This window comes from Stenella coeruleoalba (assembly GCF_951394435.1).
Source record: "Stenella coeruleoalba genome assembly, chromosome: 10".
Classification (NCBI taxonomy): Eukaryota; Metazoa; Chordata; class Mammalia; order Artiodactyla; family Delphinidae; genus Stenella; species Stenella coeruleoalba.
In genome coordinates, this window is record NC_137156.1 from 17,666,714 (window position 1) to 17,686,934 (window position 20,221).

The window sequence follows — 20,221 nt, forward strand, 5'->3', positions numbered from 1 at the left end:
ATTTAAAAAAAGCCGCAATAAACCATAACCATAAGTTTAACAGCTTTCAGTGAGTTCTTGGAGTTCTAGCTGATTGTCAAACCGTAGAGTGGTCTTGGGGATCCCTGAACGTGCAGTTGCTGTCAGAAGTGGGTAAAATCATGTGGACTTTTCTCTATGAACTTTGTACCTGCAAAAGGCCTTTTTCTGTGTATCCATAAGGCTTGCTGTTTTCATGTTGGTCAGCTGGGATTTTGTGTTACTTTGTCTAGGAACTCAGTAATCAACTCATATTCCAAATAAGAGCATGTATGGGGGAGAATTACTCAATGACTAATAACCAAGGAAGAACCTGGAAATACTCATATAGTGTTGTGGAGTCCGTCAAGGAATTTGCCGTCTCAGAACCTCCTCCCGGGGCTGTTGGTCCCTTACGCAGCTTTCTTAGGACTTGACTTCCAATCAGCACCACAGGGCACCCAGTATGGATGAGGAATTTGGTTACCTTAGACGATTGAGTCTCCTTCCTGGATGCTATGGTCTGAATGTTTGTGTTCTCCCAAAATTCATATGTTTAAAACCTAATGCCCCAGGTGATGGTATTAGGAGGTGGGCTCTTTGGGAAATGATTAGGTTGTGGGGGAAAAGCCCACATGAATGGGATTCGTGCCCTTTTGAAAGAGGCCTGAAAGAGCTAGCTCATCATGTGAGGATAGAAAAGAGATGTCTGTTTCCTGAGAAGAAGACCGTCACCCTACCATGCTGGCACCCTGATATTGGACTTCCAGCCTCCAGAACTGTGAGAAATAAATGTTGTTTATAAACCACCCAGCCTCTGGTATTTTGTTACAGCGGCCTGAATGGACTAAGACACTGGGCATGATTAAATGGGAAAAAATTTGTCAATTTCTCTTTCCCTTCCACAGTAATGAAGGTGGAACAGGTAGCATAGATATCCATTTCCAAATAAAATGGCATGTGGGTGGTAACATACTCTATAGAGCTGTAAATTTCCTTCTCTAAATCTCTGACGTGCTCTAACGTGTATCTACACATGCGTCCTTCCTGCTTGCACTTACCAGACACTCACTAAGTTCGGGGTCGTAATGGTTAATTTATGTGTCAACATGATTTGCTCAAACACCAGTCTGGATGTTGCTGGGAAGGTTTTGTTTTTGTTTTTGTTTTTTTTTTTTGATGTAATTAACATTTAAACCAATAGATGGTGACTAAAACAAATTACCTTCTATCAGTATAACGTGGGTGGGCTTTATCCAATCAGTTGAGGGCCTTTAGAACAAAGACGGAGATTTCCCAAAGTAAAAGCAATTCAGCCTCAAGACTGTACCCGAACTTCCAGCCTGTCAGCCTAGTCCACAGAGATGGAGCAACTGGACCCTAAGGCCAGATACTGGGCTCTCACCTGAGTCCTAACATAACTGCTCTTTGATTTGGGAAACTCATTTTCAAGGTCTACGTTTTCTCAAGGAAATTAGATTAGAAAATCCTTTACATTTCCAAAGATAGTGCAAATCTCTGTATGAAACGTGATCCCAAGCTGAGTTTTTGTTTGTGGCTTTCTCGAAAAGAAAATTATCGATTTGTTGTGCAGCTTCCCTGTTTGAATCTCTTATTCTCCTCATTAATGTGTTCCAACTCACAGTGTATTTGTCTAGCTTAGCTTTAGCGAAAAAAATCCTTGATAGAAATAATAACTCGACTGTTATGGAATACTGTTTTTATTTCTTTGGTCTTCCATTTAAAAGCCTGAGTTGTAGTCAGTGCACTCTAGTGAGAGAAACTATTTCAAAATGTCAGTGTGTCACCTTGAAGAAGTTTACCAGTTTAAAAATAGGTCTTGAAGTATACAGAAGAGGCACGATTTGCATAGTTTTGTTTCCTGCAACAGTGTTTTTCCAAATAACATATCTGTCCTGTTGCTATTTGCCTGAAGCTATATAGAATGCATCCTCTCTTTGAAAGAGAAAATTAACAGAAAGGCAACTTTTATCTGGAATAGCAGTTAAGATTTTGTCCAGTCCTCATCTAATCCAAAATTTTAATATCGTTTTGGGATTGTAGTCCCTAGGAGGATGGAATTCCCATGTAAATTGTCACTAACATCAATTTGATCATCACTCATTTAATGTTTGGTATGTGCAAGGGCCCATGCTACATGAGGAATATAAAGAAAAATCTCTTCTCTGAGATTCAGTTTCCTCATCTCTGAAATACTTATAATATTTACCTCAGAAAGAACTAATTAAGATGGTATGTGTAAAATACCAGTTTCTGGCGTGGTTGAGATAATAAATAGTAACTTCAGTGCAGCTAGTGAGTGTAGCCTTTGTTATCCTAAGGGAACTGAATTTAAGTAGTGGGAATTGGTGCTGTTCAAATAATTAACTATAAGTCAGAATGTGGTCAGTGAGATAAAAGTGGTGAGAATGAAATTAGGAAGTAGCAAGGAGGAAGATGGTACTTCTGTCTAGAAAAATTAGGTAACAGTTCATCAAGGAGGTGAATTTCTTTTGGACCTTAGAAGAGAGATTAGGTATTCGCATGCAGTGTAAGGGGTTTTGATTTGTAGACTCTCCTTAAAGTATCAGCCATGATCAGGATAGTACAGCTAAGGAATTGAACTTCTATGGTAAAGTATCATAATCCTGTGGTAAGAAGTAGGTGCAAGTGGCGGATTTGGAACTCCTTCTCTAGTTCTGTCCTATTCAGCCTTTTTGTCAATGACTCGATTATCACATTATCATAGGACATGAAAGTGGGAGGGGTAGCGCATGTTGAATAACAGACTGCAAACCCAATGGTTTCCATCTAATAAGGTGGTGATTAAATGCAAATTCATTTACCGTTTTGTAATTATGCCCAAATAATCAGGCATAAATGTTTGGATGGGGGAAAAAGAATCTCAGTGATTTTAGTCCACTGTAAGTTGTGGCAGGTAGCATCTAAAAATTCATTGACATTTTACTCTGTAGGAGAAAAATTATTGAATTCAACAGACACCTAACGAAGACCTGCTGGATACAAAGAACAGACAGCAGTGAAGAACACACATATGGACATTGTAACTCAGGACTTAGATTTTTAACAGAAAAACAGAAACAAGATACATTTCAGTTAAATGTTGCACTACAGTTGTGACAAATGTCGAGAGGGAAAAGCACGGGGTGCCATATGTCCACCTAACAAGGAGACTTGAGCTATGTCAGAGTCAGGAAGGGCTTCTTTGTGGAAGTGATTTTTACTGAGACCTGAAAGATGTCTGGGGATTATTCAGGTAAAAGAGAGACAGAGAGTCTTCCTGGTAGAGGAAACAGCATTTTAAAAAGAGCTTTAGCCAAAAATGAGAATATAGAGTGAGAAGAAACGACATTCGAGGATTGAACCTTAAAGGAATTTAGTTTAATTGGTACAACTTGTGATAACTGGACAACTAATATTAGGTGGAATGTGGTCAGTGCTGGGAAAGAGATAAGAATAAGGTTTTGCAGAGCATAGGAGACATTTCCATTTGCTAGGGGAATTCGGTAAAGATTCATCAAGAAAATGACATTTCAGTTGGGTCTCTAAAGAAAGATCGAGTTTTGGCAGGCAGTTAGGGTGTTCTCAATATACAAACACTGGTAGGAGGATAAGGGAGCAGTAATTTAAATTATTAAATTAAGCAGAGAGGTACGAGGAAAATCAGGAGAATGTGAGATCATAGGAATTAAAGGAAGAGAGCATTGCAAAGAGGCAGGGGTCACAATTTGGAATGATTTAACAGCATTCAGATAATATGAGGACTGAACTATATCCACTGTATTTATTGAACTGGAGGTTATTGGTGAACTTAACATGAGTAGTTGAAGCTGTGAGTATGAAGTGAAGAAACAGAGGGAACAGGAGATGGCCAACTTGTGGGATTCAAACAGCAGGATCCTTGTGATCATTTTTTGTGTTTTTGGGAGGAAGCCTAATACAGTAGTCTTGTAGCAGTTATACAAAAGTTAATTTCAGTTGTTGAATGAATGAATGTTTGGGAAAAGAAAGGTTAATTATACCAGAAATAGGACAAGACTTTGGGGAAAAAGAGTTGAGATTAAACTCTGGTTCTTGCAAATTACTAACTTTGTGACCTTGGGCAAGTCTTTTAACTAACCACTCTGAGCCCTAGTTTCCTCACTTATAAAATGAGGATAATGATAATTGATCTTATTTCTCTAGAGAGTTGGCGAAAGTAAGAAACTTTCCATGAATGTGCGTTACAGGCTCTGGAGTTCTTACCTAATAGAAGGTACTATTTTGTATTAGAAGCTGTATTAGAGACTGACTAGGTGACCTGACCATTTCCTTTTCTTAGACTACATTTCCCAGTGGCCCTTGCAGTGAGACACCACATGTCCTAGTTTGAGCCAGTGACAATGCTCAGAGGTGATGGGTACCACTTCCAGGATTCAACCATTGAAACCTCCCACTAGGGCTCCTCCATGCTCTTTCTGTTTCTGCTGGCTTGATGCATGTGGCTGGGGGCACCTTGGAAGATATATACCGATGGATGTACACATTGTTACTACCAATTTGGAAAATAATTTGGCAATAGCTTCAAAATTTGAACATTTTCATACTCCGTAGTCCTGCAGTGGTACTCCTAAGTATATTTACTCTAGAGAAAGTTGAAAATGTGCTTTAAGACATGGGTCCCCAACCCTCGGGGCTGCAGTACCAGCCCTCGGCCTGTTAGGAACCAGACCGCACAGCAGGAGGTGAGCGGCAGCAGAGCGAGCGAAGCTTCATCTGTATTTACAGCCACTCCCCATCGCTTGCATTACCGCCTGAACCAAACACCCCGCCCCACCCCCACCCCCGTCCGTGGAAAAATTGTCTTCTACAAAACCAGTCCCTGGTGCCAAAAAGGTTGGGGAACGCTGCTTTAAGGGACATATATGAGTGGGTTTATTGTTTATAATAACTTGAAACTGAAAACAACCCAAATGTCCATCAATAGGAAAGCCAAATGCCCATCAGAAGAATGGAGAAAATTTATAGTCACAAAAAGTTTAAATAACAGTGAAAATTAATCCCTATATCTACGTGAAACTACATAGATGAGAGTAAGAAATATAATGGTAAGTGGAAAAAAAAGGTCACAAAGGAAAGGACATGTGATAAAATTATAAAAAGACTAAAAAACCCCAAAATGCTGGACCAAACAATAGTTCTCAGCACCATATGCATTTGTGATTTTTTTTTAAGAGGAGGAGAATTGTATAAGTAATGTATTGCCAAAACAATACTGCAAACAACGACCTCAAAATTTGCTGACTTAAAGAAAGAACACGTATTATTTACCCAGCTCAGGAGTCTACTGCATGCATCTGACCTTGCCCGTGCTCAGCTGAGCTTGCCTAGGCTGGCTTACGCTTCCATGGGAGCTAGAGGTCACCCAAGTCGTCCTGGTCATCTTGGCTGACACCTGTTCTCAGCGTGGCTCTTGACTGATCTCGGATGGCCACAATCTAGTGTGAACAGCTCCGCTTCACATGCCTGTCGCAGACCAGTGGGCTAGCCCGGCCTTTCCGGAGGGAAAGGACAAGCAAGCCCAGTCCTGCAAAGGGGCAAGCAGGAATCTGCATGTGCTTTCCAAAGCTCTATTTGCATCTAATTTGCTTACACCCTATCCGCAAAAGCAAGCCACATGACCCAGCCTGGAATCAAAATGGAAAGGGACAGCGATGTTATAGGCCAAAGGCCAGGGGAGGACTTTAATGGGGCTATGAATACAGTTAGTCAGCCACAAGAACACTGACCACAGAATTCAGGATCATGACGATGACCCCTGTCAGGAAGGCAGGGGTAGAAAGGAGAGAGAATGCCCAGGCAGCTGCCAGGTTACTGGCAATGTTGTAGTTCTTAACTGAGGTTGAGTTCTATTAGTCTTTATTTTATATTATGCTTTATAACTTGGATATAGATTACATTCATTCTTATGTAAACATCAGATGCTATATTTTTTCAAATATGGCGGGGGACCTCAAAGATGAGAAAAACTGAAGGGCCAATTTACGAAGTCCAGTGGAAGATGGGGCCTCTGGTTTCTCTTTTTGAGTTTCTGCAAAATGGGATATTGTCACTTTTTAAAAGAAGATTGTGACTTTGACAAAAAAAAAAAAGGTCATTTATTAATAGAAGTTGAAGGGCAACCTTTGCTAAACTGGTGAGAATAATTCTCTCTCTCTTCTGGAGGCCTCAGATCAACTTTCATCAGTGTAGAAAGCACACATTTATTCTGCTCTCTTTTATTCAGTTTGTTTTATTCCTGGAACAAAGATACCCCAGCTTCTCCTCGAAAGACTTCCATGTGAGTTTGAAAGAGTGTAGAATTTGGAACATGCTGTATAGTTCAGATAAAACTCCCGAGTTTTTTCAAAGCGCTTCTCAATTGGACCCAGATCTCAGACCTCCGGGGTGGGATTCATTCATCTCTAGCTGGAACTAGGTTTTTTCGCCCCTCTCCAGAAGACTGAGAGATTCATTGTAAAAGGACACCGCTGCTGCTTTTTTCACATCACAAAAGAATTAATGTTCGAGCAGTCCTTTGAAGATGTGGTGTCACGCATGTGCTATTATTAATAATAAACTACAGATCTGCTTCACACCATCTGAAAAACAGGGCTATGCCGCCTTGAAAAGACTTTTATTTCCACCAGTTCTCCATTATGTTTAGCCTAGATCCAGCTCAGCTTCAGACCCGGGCTAGTCCCAGAACACGGGGAAAGAAAGGAAGCAGCTGGAGGGAAACAAAACAACATATACCACCCAATACATTGAGAAAATACAAGTAAAAAGGAGGCTATTATAACCATTAGACATCAGTGCCACCCGCTGCAAGCATTTCAGCTAGAATGTGGGTTTGGGACAGAGCACCTACTAAAGACAGAACTTAAAGGAGACGTATCTTTGATTCTTAATGCATTCTGGGGAAGGTAAACATTCCCAGGGTTCCTGAGCCTGCACGGACAGGAAAGAAGGCACTGATTGCAATCTGCTGTTAGTCTTGCCTTTTATATTTGCTTACTGCTTTGAATTGTTCATTCTCTTTTTTTCTGAAACCACCGATATCTTTCCTCCTGTAGCTTTTTGCGTTTACTAGCTCCCTTTACATGCCTGTGTTTTGAGGAGATAGACGTAAAATGAGGCTACTGCAAATAACAGTCCAGTAAAAACTTCAGGACAGGTTCCATTTGGAGAGGCAAGTGCAAACACACAGAGCTGAATGCAAAGAATGGCTTCTGTGGGCTCCACCACCAACAGGCACGCCGCTGACAGCAGCAGCCTGAGAAGGAGCAAATTTGAGAGCCGGCTCTGTTATTTTTGTTGAAAAAAAAAATCTTTGCACCTGTCTTTGGTGGCAGGATTCTCAACTCATTCCCCTGGTTTCAACCTCCCCTTGGCTCTGCTTGTTTTGGAGCTGGTTGTTCAAAATGAACTCCAACCTTCTTTTTGAATTACAAGGTTGTGCAGAAGGGGAAAGTATTTCTTGCTCTATTTCAGGCCCTAACACAGAAGGTGGTGTATGTGGCAAAGGGAGCTGGAGAGAGAAAGAGAGAAAAAGGGAGAGAGAGAGAGGGAGAAAAAAAGAGGCAAACATACAAAACTCAAGGAAATCAAGACCATGCTGTGCAAAATTGTTACAGCTGTTTCTGTTTTTATTGGCTTGCTCTTTTGGCTTCACTTTTTCAGCAACTGCGGTTCATATGAGCAGGAAGGCATCCAGCATGGCCGGGCAGCACGGAGGTGGGAGGGGGGAGGACAGAGTGGGGAAGGAGGTTGTGAATCGTGTACAGGGCTCAGAGGGGAAACACATCAAAGCATTTCTTTCTGATAGTTTTGTGGAAGCCTTAGCAATAGAATTCAGATGCACTTAATGGAAAGCTCCTAAAAGCATCCCATCTCCCTGGCTGGATCAGATTAGTGGTCCGTTTAAGGCATTGTACTAGCCCTGGAAATGACGTTCAGATATCTCTGAGGAAATAAAGTGTCAGGACACATCCCTTTCCCGATCTCTCCCCGACTGTGATTCACCTAGACCATTGCGCAGGGCTGGACATATGGAGAGTGCATATTTCCCCGGGGCGACTCTATTTCTCATGGTTACAAACGGAATGAGCTCTATGCCTGCTCACTGACCCTAGGAGGAGGATATTGGCAGCTGGGGTCCAGCGCCTTAGGGCTTGGGGTAAGCTGCTCACCCACCTTGATCCCCCTGCACAGCAGCTGGAAGGTGAGCCAGAAAAAGGCACATGAAAGAGCCCACCACACTCTTTCTTAAAACTTCCTGTTAAACTGGTGATTTAAACGACATTTTTAAGGTTTATAAAATTGCTTAAACTGGAGTTCTTGAATTTGATACTATTCTTAACCACACTTGCCCTAACACACACACACTCACACACTCACATACACACACTGTTAATCCAATTAATTCTACAAACACTAAGGAAATATTCTGAGTAGTGTCCCCAAATGAGGGCAAGTGGGCAAGAGAACTGGGAGGTAAGGAATGTAATAAGGGGAAAACATATTTTTTGTACTTGTATTTGGCTGGCAGTTATAGCAAAAGGGAAAATATAATGAAAATTTGATTAACCCAAAACCCTACGTGTGGTGATAAAAGATTGCATACTCTCACACTGAAAAACAACAACAACAAAAAAACCCAAGCCAGTGAGCCCAGCTGTCGAATGAAAGGCAAATCCCAAGCCCAGTGCCCATGTATTGGTTCTGTTTTGGAGACTTACTTGGTTTTTCTGAACTTGACTTCTGACTTATTTGGCCACAGGAGGGAAAATCATAACCTATATGCCTCTGTGTTCTCATCTAAAAATGGAGCTGGACTTGGAAAGAAGGACTAATTAAAGGTTACAAAGCAATCTGAGACTATAAAACACCAGGTAATTGCAAACATTAAATCTAATAACATAATTAGGTGTTGAAGGTTGTGTCTTGGTCATTTTGTTTTCTGAATGCAGGAAAGAACTCCCTCAAAGCTTGTTTTTATTTATTTTCCCAAGGAAGTCATTGAATAACTTGAAAAAATGATGATTTGGTCTAATTCTATCTTGAACAATTATGTGTTTTGAGATGTACCATGCTTTTTCCACATTTTCTCATATCATTACTTCTATTCATTGTTACCTTTTTCTTCTGTGTTAAGAGTGGCTGACAGAAATACATCATTAACAAATATTAAGTTTGTTTAAAACTTTTCAGTTGAGACAGTATATGATAAATGAAGAGTGAGACTAGTTTTGAAAGGCTTATTAACCTTTTTAAACAGGAAAATGAATGATTTCAAGAATTGGCAATGCCTAGAGAAAGCTCTTCTCTTGTTGTAAAGATTGAAATTGTTCCTCCTGAAAAATAACCCCACCAAATTTCATATTTAGCAGCTGACACTTAAAGTTTGGGATAGTGAGTAGTTCATTCTCACCTCAGCCTCTCACTCAGTGTAAGGTTGCCGATTTTTTTTCCCTTGGATTTTGGCCCCAACATGGGTTGATAGTGCTGGACCCCAAATGAAGTAAGTACAACTGCAGTTTGGAAGCATACAATTCTATTATACAATTCTATTCTCGGAGAACATTTCCCCTTATGCATCTGTTAGATGTTGTTACAAATTTGAGATACCATTAATCAGTAGCATCTTTTGCAAATAAAGAGTAGATTTTTGCCTATTGAGGTTCAGCCAGGCACCCCTATTGGTTGGTGAATATTGAACCTCACATGTTTCTGCTATTATCCTTACAGAACGCTGTGTGTTCACATACATGCACAGTTATGAGACCAAACACTCCCTTCTTCTTTGGGTTGCTCTTTGATCTTTTGTTGTTTTGCTGCTTGCGTCCATACGGAAATGTTACCAACCAGAGGGCAGTTCCTTTCCACGATGATTCCTCATCCAGTCTTCCCCCCTGTTGTTTCTTATTTGTATTGGGCTCCAGATCGATGCCAGTATTTCAAAGGCGCAATATTTTAAGGCAATATTTCAATTTGCTTTAAGTAGCCATCAAAGGTTACACTTAGATTTAAGTACCTGTTTATACCCATGTTTTCCTGATGAGCAGTGACAACTAGGGCATCTGAAGAGAAACACAGTTTTCTTGTGAGACTGGGGAGACCTATGGGATTAGGTAGGTAGGACATAAATACTGTCAGTTTAGCGCTCTCTGTTGATTTCCATATCAGTCTTTACCAACTAGGAGTATATATAATACACACACAGGCATGACCTCATCCAAAGAAAATTTATTGAAAAATTTCAAACCCTATAAAAGCTCCATTTGTGGATGCCAGTTTATATTCATTCTTAAATTTTCTTCCTACCCATAGTACCCAATAACTGTAGTCCTGGAAATCCCTCCTTTTCTTATACTGGAAAATACCAAAGATCTGAGAGCATAGAAGTATGTGCTTACTAAGGGAGCTTTCTTTCTTTCTTTTTTTTTCTTTTAGAGCCTTCTGAAGCTCCTCCTAGGAGAGATTAAATAAAGTCAGTGCTTTCCCACTTCCCAAGTCTATCTCCACACATCAAACAAATGAAAATCCTTCCAAAACTCATCTCCCTTCATGCCCACACTCAAATATGCTGTTTTATGTGGGTCGACCAAAGTCTTTTTCTGATTTTCCTCCCCATCTGTTCTTTGAATAAACATGCATCCTAAAGAGAAGGAGGACTTAAAGGATCAAATTTGGTTCCTGTATTTGGAAATGTTTTCAAAAGACCACACCGCACTTGGCTATTCGGTCAAATTAGGTTCCGTTTGCTTCTAATAGCACTTAATTACCCTCCCACATGCTTCTTGGACTCTCCTGCTTCTTAGTCTGTACAGGTTAGCTATTATGATGTCCGAAAAAGTTTGTTTTTTTTTTTAAAAAAAACAATCGTGTGTGAGCTGGTAGAACTGCTGCCGTTGGCTATGTCTCTACCAGACCAAAGCCACCAGTCTTTTCAGGTGACCACACTGGCTACACTGGGTATCTGGAATTGTAGAAACCAAATAAGCAGAGATATAATCAGTTGGTTTTTAAGTTTGTTAGTTGCCATAGACATAGTGCCTCAATTTCTTTCTTTTATAAGTTAACCATGTGCGCTGATGAATCTCTGAAAGTACAACCCCCCATATGAAAAATTCAGAACAAATCGTTATATAGTGTCTTGAAGGTGGGATTTGGTTATCCTGATTAATTAGCTTTTATTTTCCTTTCTCCAGATGAAAACGGAGGGGAGGCTGGAGTAAAGCGCTTCTGTGGCGTGTCATGCATGTTTTCAGTTTTCATTATTTCCAGCTTGAAACCTGTGAATAGGTTGAGAAAATGTTTGTTAATCTGAATTGAATTCCAGTGGCATAACATACAAAGACGAGTTATTTTCCTTATCACAATTTAGTTGAAACCTGGGGTTTTTTCAAAGGGCCAGGTAGTAAATGATTTAGGATTTGTGGACAAAGAAGAAAACTGAACATACCGTTTAGGTACTTATATGAGGAGAGAGAAAACTCTGGCCTCACTGCTGTCCTGGGTGTCAGCATTTGGGTCCTCCTGGTGTTGGGCACACTGCTCACAGCTGTTGTCGGCTCTGGTTCCAGGGAGGGGGCCTAGTGGGGAGGCAGGAGTGTGTGGGGCTCAGGGCGTGGGGATGGGGAAAGATGGGTGGCCACCAGCCAGAGGGCAGGCACTGTGAACAGCAGGGGTAACGGGGGTAGCAGGGGGCCCCTAGCTTAGCCTCTGTGGCTCATAGTGTTAGCACACGGGGCCAGTGCTTGAGGGCCATGCAGAAATAAGCTTTGGTCTGGATTTGGTCTCCTGGCTGTAGTTTGCCAACTTCTGGTGAAACAAATACCTAGATACTGATGACTCCCAAATTTGTATCTGCAGTCTGAGCTCCAGCTCTCTGTTGTACATTTCCTCCTAACTACTTGGCGGGCACTTTAAAGAAAGGATGTTCCAAAACGAACTCGTTATTACCTTCATCCCTCTGTGCCCTGTTTCTGTAAATAGCACCACTACTTAACAGTTGCCCAAGGCAGGCACCTTGTGTTCATTTTCGACTCCTTCTTTCCTTCATTCTCCTATTCCTCGTGAGATATAGCGGCTGGACTGGAAGCAATGTAAAGGCAGGATCAGACTTAGCTTATATTTATATTTCAAACTCTCACAACTGTAGGCTTTCAAAAATTGGTTGTTGAATTAATCTCTCAATCACCAAACTCAGCTGATTCTTCTTATTTCGTTCCTCTGTCAAAACTCTTCCACGGCTTTCCATTGGTTAGCGAATAAGTATAAAACGTTTGGTGAACCATGTACAGCTTTCTGTTTTGACTTTGTCTACTCTAAACACTGACCATATTACATGAAATGTACTAACGTCTCTCATCCTTCATGTGTCTCTCCAGGCAGTGTTGTTTCCTCTTCCCGCAGGATCCTTTCCCACAGATTTTATTTTATAAACCCCACTCATCCTTCCAGATTTGACTCTCTGATCATCTGCACGAAGGCTCCCCAGGTACCTCCCCATTCGTTAGGAGTTTGTTCTTGTCTTTCACAACACTTCATCAATGCTAAGAGTGTTTGCCAAGTGCATTTAGCCCTTCCCAGGTTATATACAGCACGGAGGCAAGACTATGTTTGTCTGTGTTTCCTTGTGTCTTAGTTGGCACTTTGAACATGGTAGACAAAAATGAACATTTGACCGAACTAAACGTGACCCCACAGTGTAACTGAGAAACCTCATCTGCATCCATGAAGACCTAAGAGGGCCTTTTCTATGTTCCACTGGGCCTTTCCCAAACCTAAGGAAGTGAAACCAAGCAGGACCCTATAGGGCCTTCCCTGGAGACATATGCCCCTTTCCTTCCCCTGACCACACCCTTGCCATGTCCACCCACCTCTTGTTTGTAAGAAAGGTTTAGCCTCCTAGGCCTTCCTTGAGTTCCAAACAACAAACTTAATCAGCAAAATGAGAAAATGAGGAAGCAAAGGAGAACAGTCAAGCAAGACAATATAATAGTAGTTTAGCCGTAAAACAAAGTCATGGACCCTTAGTTCCTCCTCAAGGGCTATAGATAATATACTGATCATATCCTTGAGTTGTTTTGCAGCTACTAAAACACTCACCAGGTGGAAGAATTTAACTGCATGTTGACTACCAGCACCTAGATCCCAAACTGGTTGGAACTAGAAGGTTGAGAGTGCTAACACCTGAAATACTACCCTGTTACTTCACCACCAGCAAATCAGAAGGATGTCCACAAGTTGATCACACACACCGTGACCCTCTCCCTCACCTTGCCTTTAAAGTGTCCATCAACAGATGAATGGATAAAGAAGATGTGGCATACATATATAATGGAATACTACTCAGCCGTAAAAAAAGAATGAAATTTTATCATTTGCAGCAAAATGGATGGACTTCGAGGATGTTATTGCTAAGTGAAATAAGTCAGACAGGGAGAGACAAATACTCTATGATATCTCTTATACGTGGAATCTAAAAACTACAACAAACTAGTGAATAAAACAAAAAAAGGAAGCAGACTCGCAGATACAAAGAACAAAGTAGTGGTTACCACTGGGGAGAGGGAAGGGAGCAGGGGCAATAGAAGGGTGGGGGGAAAAGGAGGTTAATATAGGATTATATGAAATGAGGTGTGTGAAAATTTTGAAAATTATAAAGCACTAAAGAATTCAAAGAATCTTTCACTCAATAAAAATAAATAAATAAAATAAAATTTGAAAGCAAAAGCAAGAAAACCCTTCCCTGAATGCTCTCAGGGAGTTTGGGTTTTTTGAGCATGACCTGACTATGTTCCTAGCTTAGCCCCACGTTGGATGCCCTGCAAAACGCTGTACTTGCCTTCACCACGACCTGACCTGGTATCAGTAGATTGGCTTTGCTGGACCCAACTTTGGCTGGGTAACAGGAGTAGACTGCAATTAGTCTGTATCAGGGGTTGTTTTGTGTGCTGAAAGGACAAAGGGAGAGGACCTGGCAGGAGGGAAAGAGGACAGTTCTTCAGTGTAGAGATCCCCCTGGCTCTGGATTTGCATTGCACATAAAGCAAAGAAATTGCACTTATCAGTTACCTAGACAAAAAGAAGCTGAGTCTTACTGGGCCCAGCCATCTGGGGACAGCACTGAGGTATAAATTTTGTCTTACAAGTCACAGCAAGAATGTAAAAACAGCTCCAGAGTCAGCTATAAGAACCTTGACATATTTCTTTATATGCTTAAAATGAGAAAACTCCAGAATGATCACTGTAATCAGTGACTGTAGTACCTCTGTGTGCATGTCAATATTAAAAGAAAACAAACGACAACAAAATCAAGCAACATACTACTTAATTTCTCTTTCCTTTTTTGAAGTCTCTGTAGGTGGAGAATTACAAAGAGGCAAAACTATAAAGAATAAACAATCTTATCACCGTATGAATTCAGAAAATCTGGAACAAGGCCTGGTGGCAATGACATCAGGAGAGAATATAATATTGGCTAAGTTATTACTTGGATGTAAGCATTATGTTGTTTAATGCATCCATCGTATAATTAGGTGTCATTAAAAATCTCGCGAGCAGACATTGATGATTGCAATATAATGAAGGAAGAGAGATAGTAGAGGGAAGATTACAGACTTTTGGAGGAAGTTGCTGTTTTGAATTTAATGAGGAATGTAATAAGGTATCTGAGAACATTGTATTCAGACTTTCCAGTTATATTCTTTCTTTAACCATGAGGGCCTGGAAGTTGGGTGAATTTGAATTATTATTATGAAAGGAGGAAAAAATTACAAAATTGGGTGCTTGGAAAATACCTATTTTACTTCCTTCTCCCCTACTTTCCTTTCACCCCAGTAAAAAAGGGATGAAGTTTTCCAAAAGTCCCACTTCCGAATGATGTAGAAATAGGGCTTTTTAGTAACCAGGAACCAACCTCCCACCCCCAAGTAATGCAATTAATTTACCCAAACCTGTGACTTATTAAATTCTTTAAGGAGAAAACTTCCTATACTTTTCTATCTTCCCATTTTCGGGAAAAGAAAATAATACATAGTGCTTTGATCCATAATTAATTGTGAGAGAACAGAATTCATTTTTGCTGATTTTCGGGAGGAGTGGATAATGTTGATTTTGGAGAAAAGTGGATATACGGTTTTTTCCTTTTCTTTCTTTTTATATAAGGGAATAAACGGGCAGAAATAAATGAACCACAAAATTGTGGACAAATCAGACCTCTGGAATCAACGAGATCTCTCCAAGTAGAACTTTCTCTGAGGCCAGGTTTAGGCTCTGGTGGGGCGTGGGGGGGGGGTGGGGGTGGCGGGGAAAGGAATGCTTGCAGGGCTTTAAAGATGGAAACTGTTTCCTCTGCATGGTAAAGCAGAAAAGGCTTTACCCCACAAAATGTCCCCAGAGTCCTCACTAATATAAAGTCAGCTGAAAATCACTTGCTCAGCATGGACTGTGACCTCTGAAAGGCTTATTGAAATTAATCAGTACATTTCTGTCTTATACCGTCTTTATGTTTCACACGGAAGCATGTTCATTAGGACCAAGTGAGGAAGAGATGGTTTCCCAGACGCAGGGTGCTGGCGGTCTGGGCAGGTGTCACTTCTTTACAAGGTGGGCTGACACAGGCTGAAAGCAGCTCATCTGAAAGGTTTTGTATGTTGCCGTCGCTGACGTACATGACGAATGGGGCTGACAAGGCTCTGTGTTATCTACTTTCTTCATTCTGGATTATTCTGCTCTGGAGTATTTCAGGCAGCATAAAAGACTGAATGACCACACTGCCAGGCAGAAATTAAAGGGAGCAGCCAGGAGAAATGTATCGTGTGCTGGACACTACACAAACCGTCAGGAAAACAGTATATGCCTTTGGGGGAGACCCCAGTGGTTCTTTCTAGCCCTGGTGTTTTCGTGGCTGACTTTGAGATTCCATCGTAAATGACCTTGTCCTTTTATTTCAGCCACGTCTGTTTTTCTCATCTATTAGAGTGTCATCTATTAGAGGTTTGGGTTGTCTCTGGATTTCTTCAGCCTTGCCATAGAAGTTTGTTCAGTGCTTTGGAGAAAGGAGATACTAAATAGAATTTGAGAAATTGGGTTGTAAGGTGAATGACGGAAATGATGCATAAACTCTTGCCCTACAGCAAGATAGTCCTAGATTTTTCTTTCACTTTTGACATTTAAGTAAAATACTTAAGATCATTTTGCATGTTTATGTGTAAGTTTTCCTTTAATTACTATATTTTTAAAAAGTTTTCTGGCATCTGTGGTTATGCTTTCCTCCTCTTTTCTTCATTGAATCAATAAATTTATAGTGAGGCTTTAAGTGTCTTCCTCTAATAAATTCATTCCCATTCTAAATCTATGGCCTTATTTGCTAGTTCTTAAGTTTTTGTGATTTTCTTGTGTAGTCTACGTTTACTTCTTAAGGATGAGGTGGCAGACATAATGTTATGTGTTCACCAAAGCTCATTTGATTTTCCTCTTCCTTGGGTACACGGCAAATCATACTTGCCAGGCCCTCTGAGTTATGTGGTGGCGGATGAGGGCTTCTGGCTAATGAAATGTGAAAGGAAGCAATACATGTCAGTTCTGGACTGAGGCTGTGAAAAGCCCTCGTAGGATTTTTTGGTCAGCTTCATCCCTGCCATGGAGAGTATGGAGGCCTCATGTTGCCATGGAACAGCCTCAAGGTCAAAGCCACTTGGATCGCTCGTTGCTGTGTGGAGGGCACCTGCTGTGGAAAATGGCCTGGCCCCGCTGCCAGACTTCGCATCTAAGTTTTTAAACAGCTAAGATTACTGGGTGGTTCCTTACACAGCATAAGCCAAGCCTATTCTAGCTGATACAGAAAGGATGTCATAGGAGTGCTGGTCTACTCCCCTGTGAGCATCTCTGTTTCATCACTGGTGATAACGTGGGCCATAAACAAGAGTCGTTTTTGAAAAAAACATTGTTTTTTTTTAAACAATCATCAGCTTTATTCAGATCTCACTAGTTTTACATGCACTGATTTGTGTGTGAATATGTTTGGTTCTATACAGTTTTATCACATGTATAGATTTGTGTGGCCACTGCCACAGTCAACATACAGAATTGTTCCATCACAAGGATCCCTCATGCCATCCTTCCATAGCCACAGTCCTCTTCCTCCCTCCCTGACTCCTTTCTAACCAGAGGTAACCACTAATCTGTTCTTCATCTCTACTTTTTGTCATTTCAAGAGTGCTATGTTGTGGAATCAGACAGTATGCAAACTTTCTAAAGTGCCATTTGTTTTTGTTAATTGAAGCATAATTGATCTACAGCACTATATTAGTTCCAGGTATACAACGTAGTGATTTGATATTTCTATACATTACAAAAGATCCACAGTAAGTCTAGTTACCATCTGTCACCATACAAAGATATTAAGCTATTATTGACTATATTCTCCATGCTGTACATTTCATCCCTGTGACTCATTTGCTTTGTAACTGTGTAAACAACAGTCTTGAGCTGAGGATCCTAGTTTTTTTGGATAGTAGGCTCCTAACTTGTTATTCAACCAAAGGGTAAAAGTGAGAAGAAGATATATATTGAAGACAAGGTGCCACAGTGGAAAAAATAAGTACGTTGAAGTAAGATAGTCCTGGATAAGACTCCCAGTCTGCCTCTTATTACCTCTGTTTATTTGAGCTTTGTAATTTACCTTCTGAGTCTCAGTTACCTCATCATTAAAAGGAAGATAATATCTGCTTTGGTGAGAATTGGTGAGAGGATGTATTGACATGTGCATCATTCATAACAAAACTCATTGGGTTTTTTTTCATCATTAATAAGCTATGTGACCTCGAGAGAGATACTTGACCTTTGTGACCATGAGGGTTTTTTTTTTTAAACATTGTCTATGTTGTCTTTATTGTATTTTTTGTCTTCTGTTTCATGTACGTTTTATTTATTCTTTTATTTTTAAATTTTTTTAACATCTTTATTAGAGTATAATTGCTTTACAATATTGTGTTAGTTTCTGTTGTATAACAAAGTAAATCAGCTATACGTATACAGGTATCCCCATATCCCCTCCCTCTTGCGTCTCCCTCCCACCCTCCCTATCCCACTCCTCTAGGTGGTCGCAAAGCACGAAGCTGATCTCCCTGTCCTATGTGGCTACTTCCCACTAGCTATCTGTTTTACGTTTGGTAGTATATATATGTCATTGCTACTCTCTCACTTCGTCCCAGCTTCCCCTTCCTCCCAGCCCCCATGTCCTCAAGTCCATTCTCTACGTCTGCGTCTTTAGTCCCATCCTGCCCCTAGGTTCATCAGAACCATTTTTTTTAGATTCCATATATATGTGTTAGCATACGGTATTTGTTTTTCTCTTTAGAAGCAGGAATTCCCCAGTGGTCCAGTGGTGAGGACTCCACGCTTCCACTACAGGGGGCATGGGTTCGATCCCTGGTTGGGGAACTAAGATCCTGCAAGCCATGCATTGCCGCCAAAAAAATTTAAAAAAAAGTAGAAGCAATGTCTCCTTCCCCCTACTGGAGGGTTGTGGTAAAGATTAAGGAGAATGTATACATTCTGTGTTGGCTGGCACATGCTAAATTCTCAGTAAATGCTAAATTCCTACCATGAGTTGATGAGCAGACTCATTGGGATTTACTCTACACAGTGGCATCTCCAAGGGCTTAATCTCTTGATTAAGGGCATGATGAGTTTCCCTTACCCAAGGCTCCATATAGAGCCAAGCAGTTTCCTTGTGCTGCTCAGTGTGGTGGTGCAAATGAATAAAATGGCACCATGTTGTGCTTCAGCCCTATCATGCAGTGTTTCTATAGACAGCTCTTAACGTCCATTTTAGATTCTGCATGGAGAGAAATAGGCTTCAGGTATGTTCTCATCCTGGGATTATAATGTCATAGAGATAAAACCTAGTTTGGGTTTTCTTGGAATTTTCAAGGAAATTTATACACCAACTACATCTGTACTTTCACTAGTTAGTTGTTCAAACCATCCTAATCTATTTTTACTAAAAACACACACAGTGGAAGTATAAGATGGAGAATTTGTTCTCCTGCATCTGCTGCCAGCCTTTCCATTCTTGATTCGTTCCTTGTTTTTGATAGGCAAGTTCATTTGAGAAGATTTGAGAAGTGGAAGCACAAATATCAAGCTAGCATCTTGCATACATTATCTTGCAATAATTCACAGTACAATAAACAGCTGTTAATGATGAGTCTCAAAGCAGAGATACTGGTTTTACGATTTACTCTATACAACTAATTAAAAAGATATCTTTATTGTCTCTTCTATCCATACAGCCCCTTCACATTTATGTCTTTTAGAATTCTTTTCTTCAAATTTTATGAGTGGTATTGGCCCACATTGGCTCGTGTTCCAGATGGATTAAGACGTAACTGGATTCTCTTAAATCTCCACAACCACCTTTTTTGCCCACTTCCTACACTTTAGGCCTGCCACTTCTCAGGAGCTCCAACACCCTCTGGCTATCCTGGTTGACCCGCCAGCAGTCTGTTAAAGGAAATAATTTTCAGTTTGTAATGACTTTATTATTTTTTAAATTTTATGTAGTGACTTTATTATGCGCTAAATAACTGCATGAATTTGAGCCAGTCACTCACCTCTTGGTGTATTTCCTCATCTGTAACATAATGACATTTGACTAGATGACATATTATAAAATCATTCAAGGGTGAGGATTCTATGGCTAACCAGAAATCATGTCAAGAGTATTAGGGCTTTCAAGTAGAAGACTGGAAGGAGGTGATGCTAAATTTAACCAAATAATTAATTTCTAGTGGTAGACTGTATCATAATCGTCTACAAATGTTTTTGAATACATCCCATATGCATGGCACTGTGCATTAGGGTGGAACACACACACAGAAAAATGCAGCAGACATTGTTCCTGCCCTGAAGGAGTTTTCAATTCAGTAGTAGAGACATGTATATGAGTAACATTACATCATAGGATTAAATTAAATTAACTAATGTCATAATGGAGTCACAATCAGCACAATGGCTGGTTTATGTCCATTTTAGTTAGCTAGAGTTTGGTAATTACAGCTGCTTACTGCATCAAAAACAGGATCATTTTTGGAAGTGAAACAATGCCTTAAATAGTTGCCAGAAGTCTGTTTAGAGAGTTGAGGTCTACTTGTTTATTGCAAAGAGA

The 20,221-nt window shown here is 40.5% G+C and overlaps 1 protein-coding gene across 3 annotated transcripts in view; it reads left to right on the forward strand.

Moving 5' to 3' along the window:
• LOC307193308 (uncharacterized protein) overlaps positions 1-20,221 on the forward strand; it is a 1,334,119-nt gene that overhangs the window by 559,072 nt on the left and 754,826 nt on the right. Inside the window, exon 1 of one of the 3 annotated variants that reach the window (XM_079935089.1) lies at positions 8,874-8,930. The exons of the other annotated variants lie outside the window; for them this stretch is intronic. The gene's annotated coding sequence lies outside the window, so the exon portion shown is untranslated. Of the gene's footprint in view, positions 1-8,873; positions 8,931-20,221 lie in introns of those variants that run through there. 3 annotated transcript variants of the gene reach the window in all.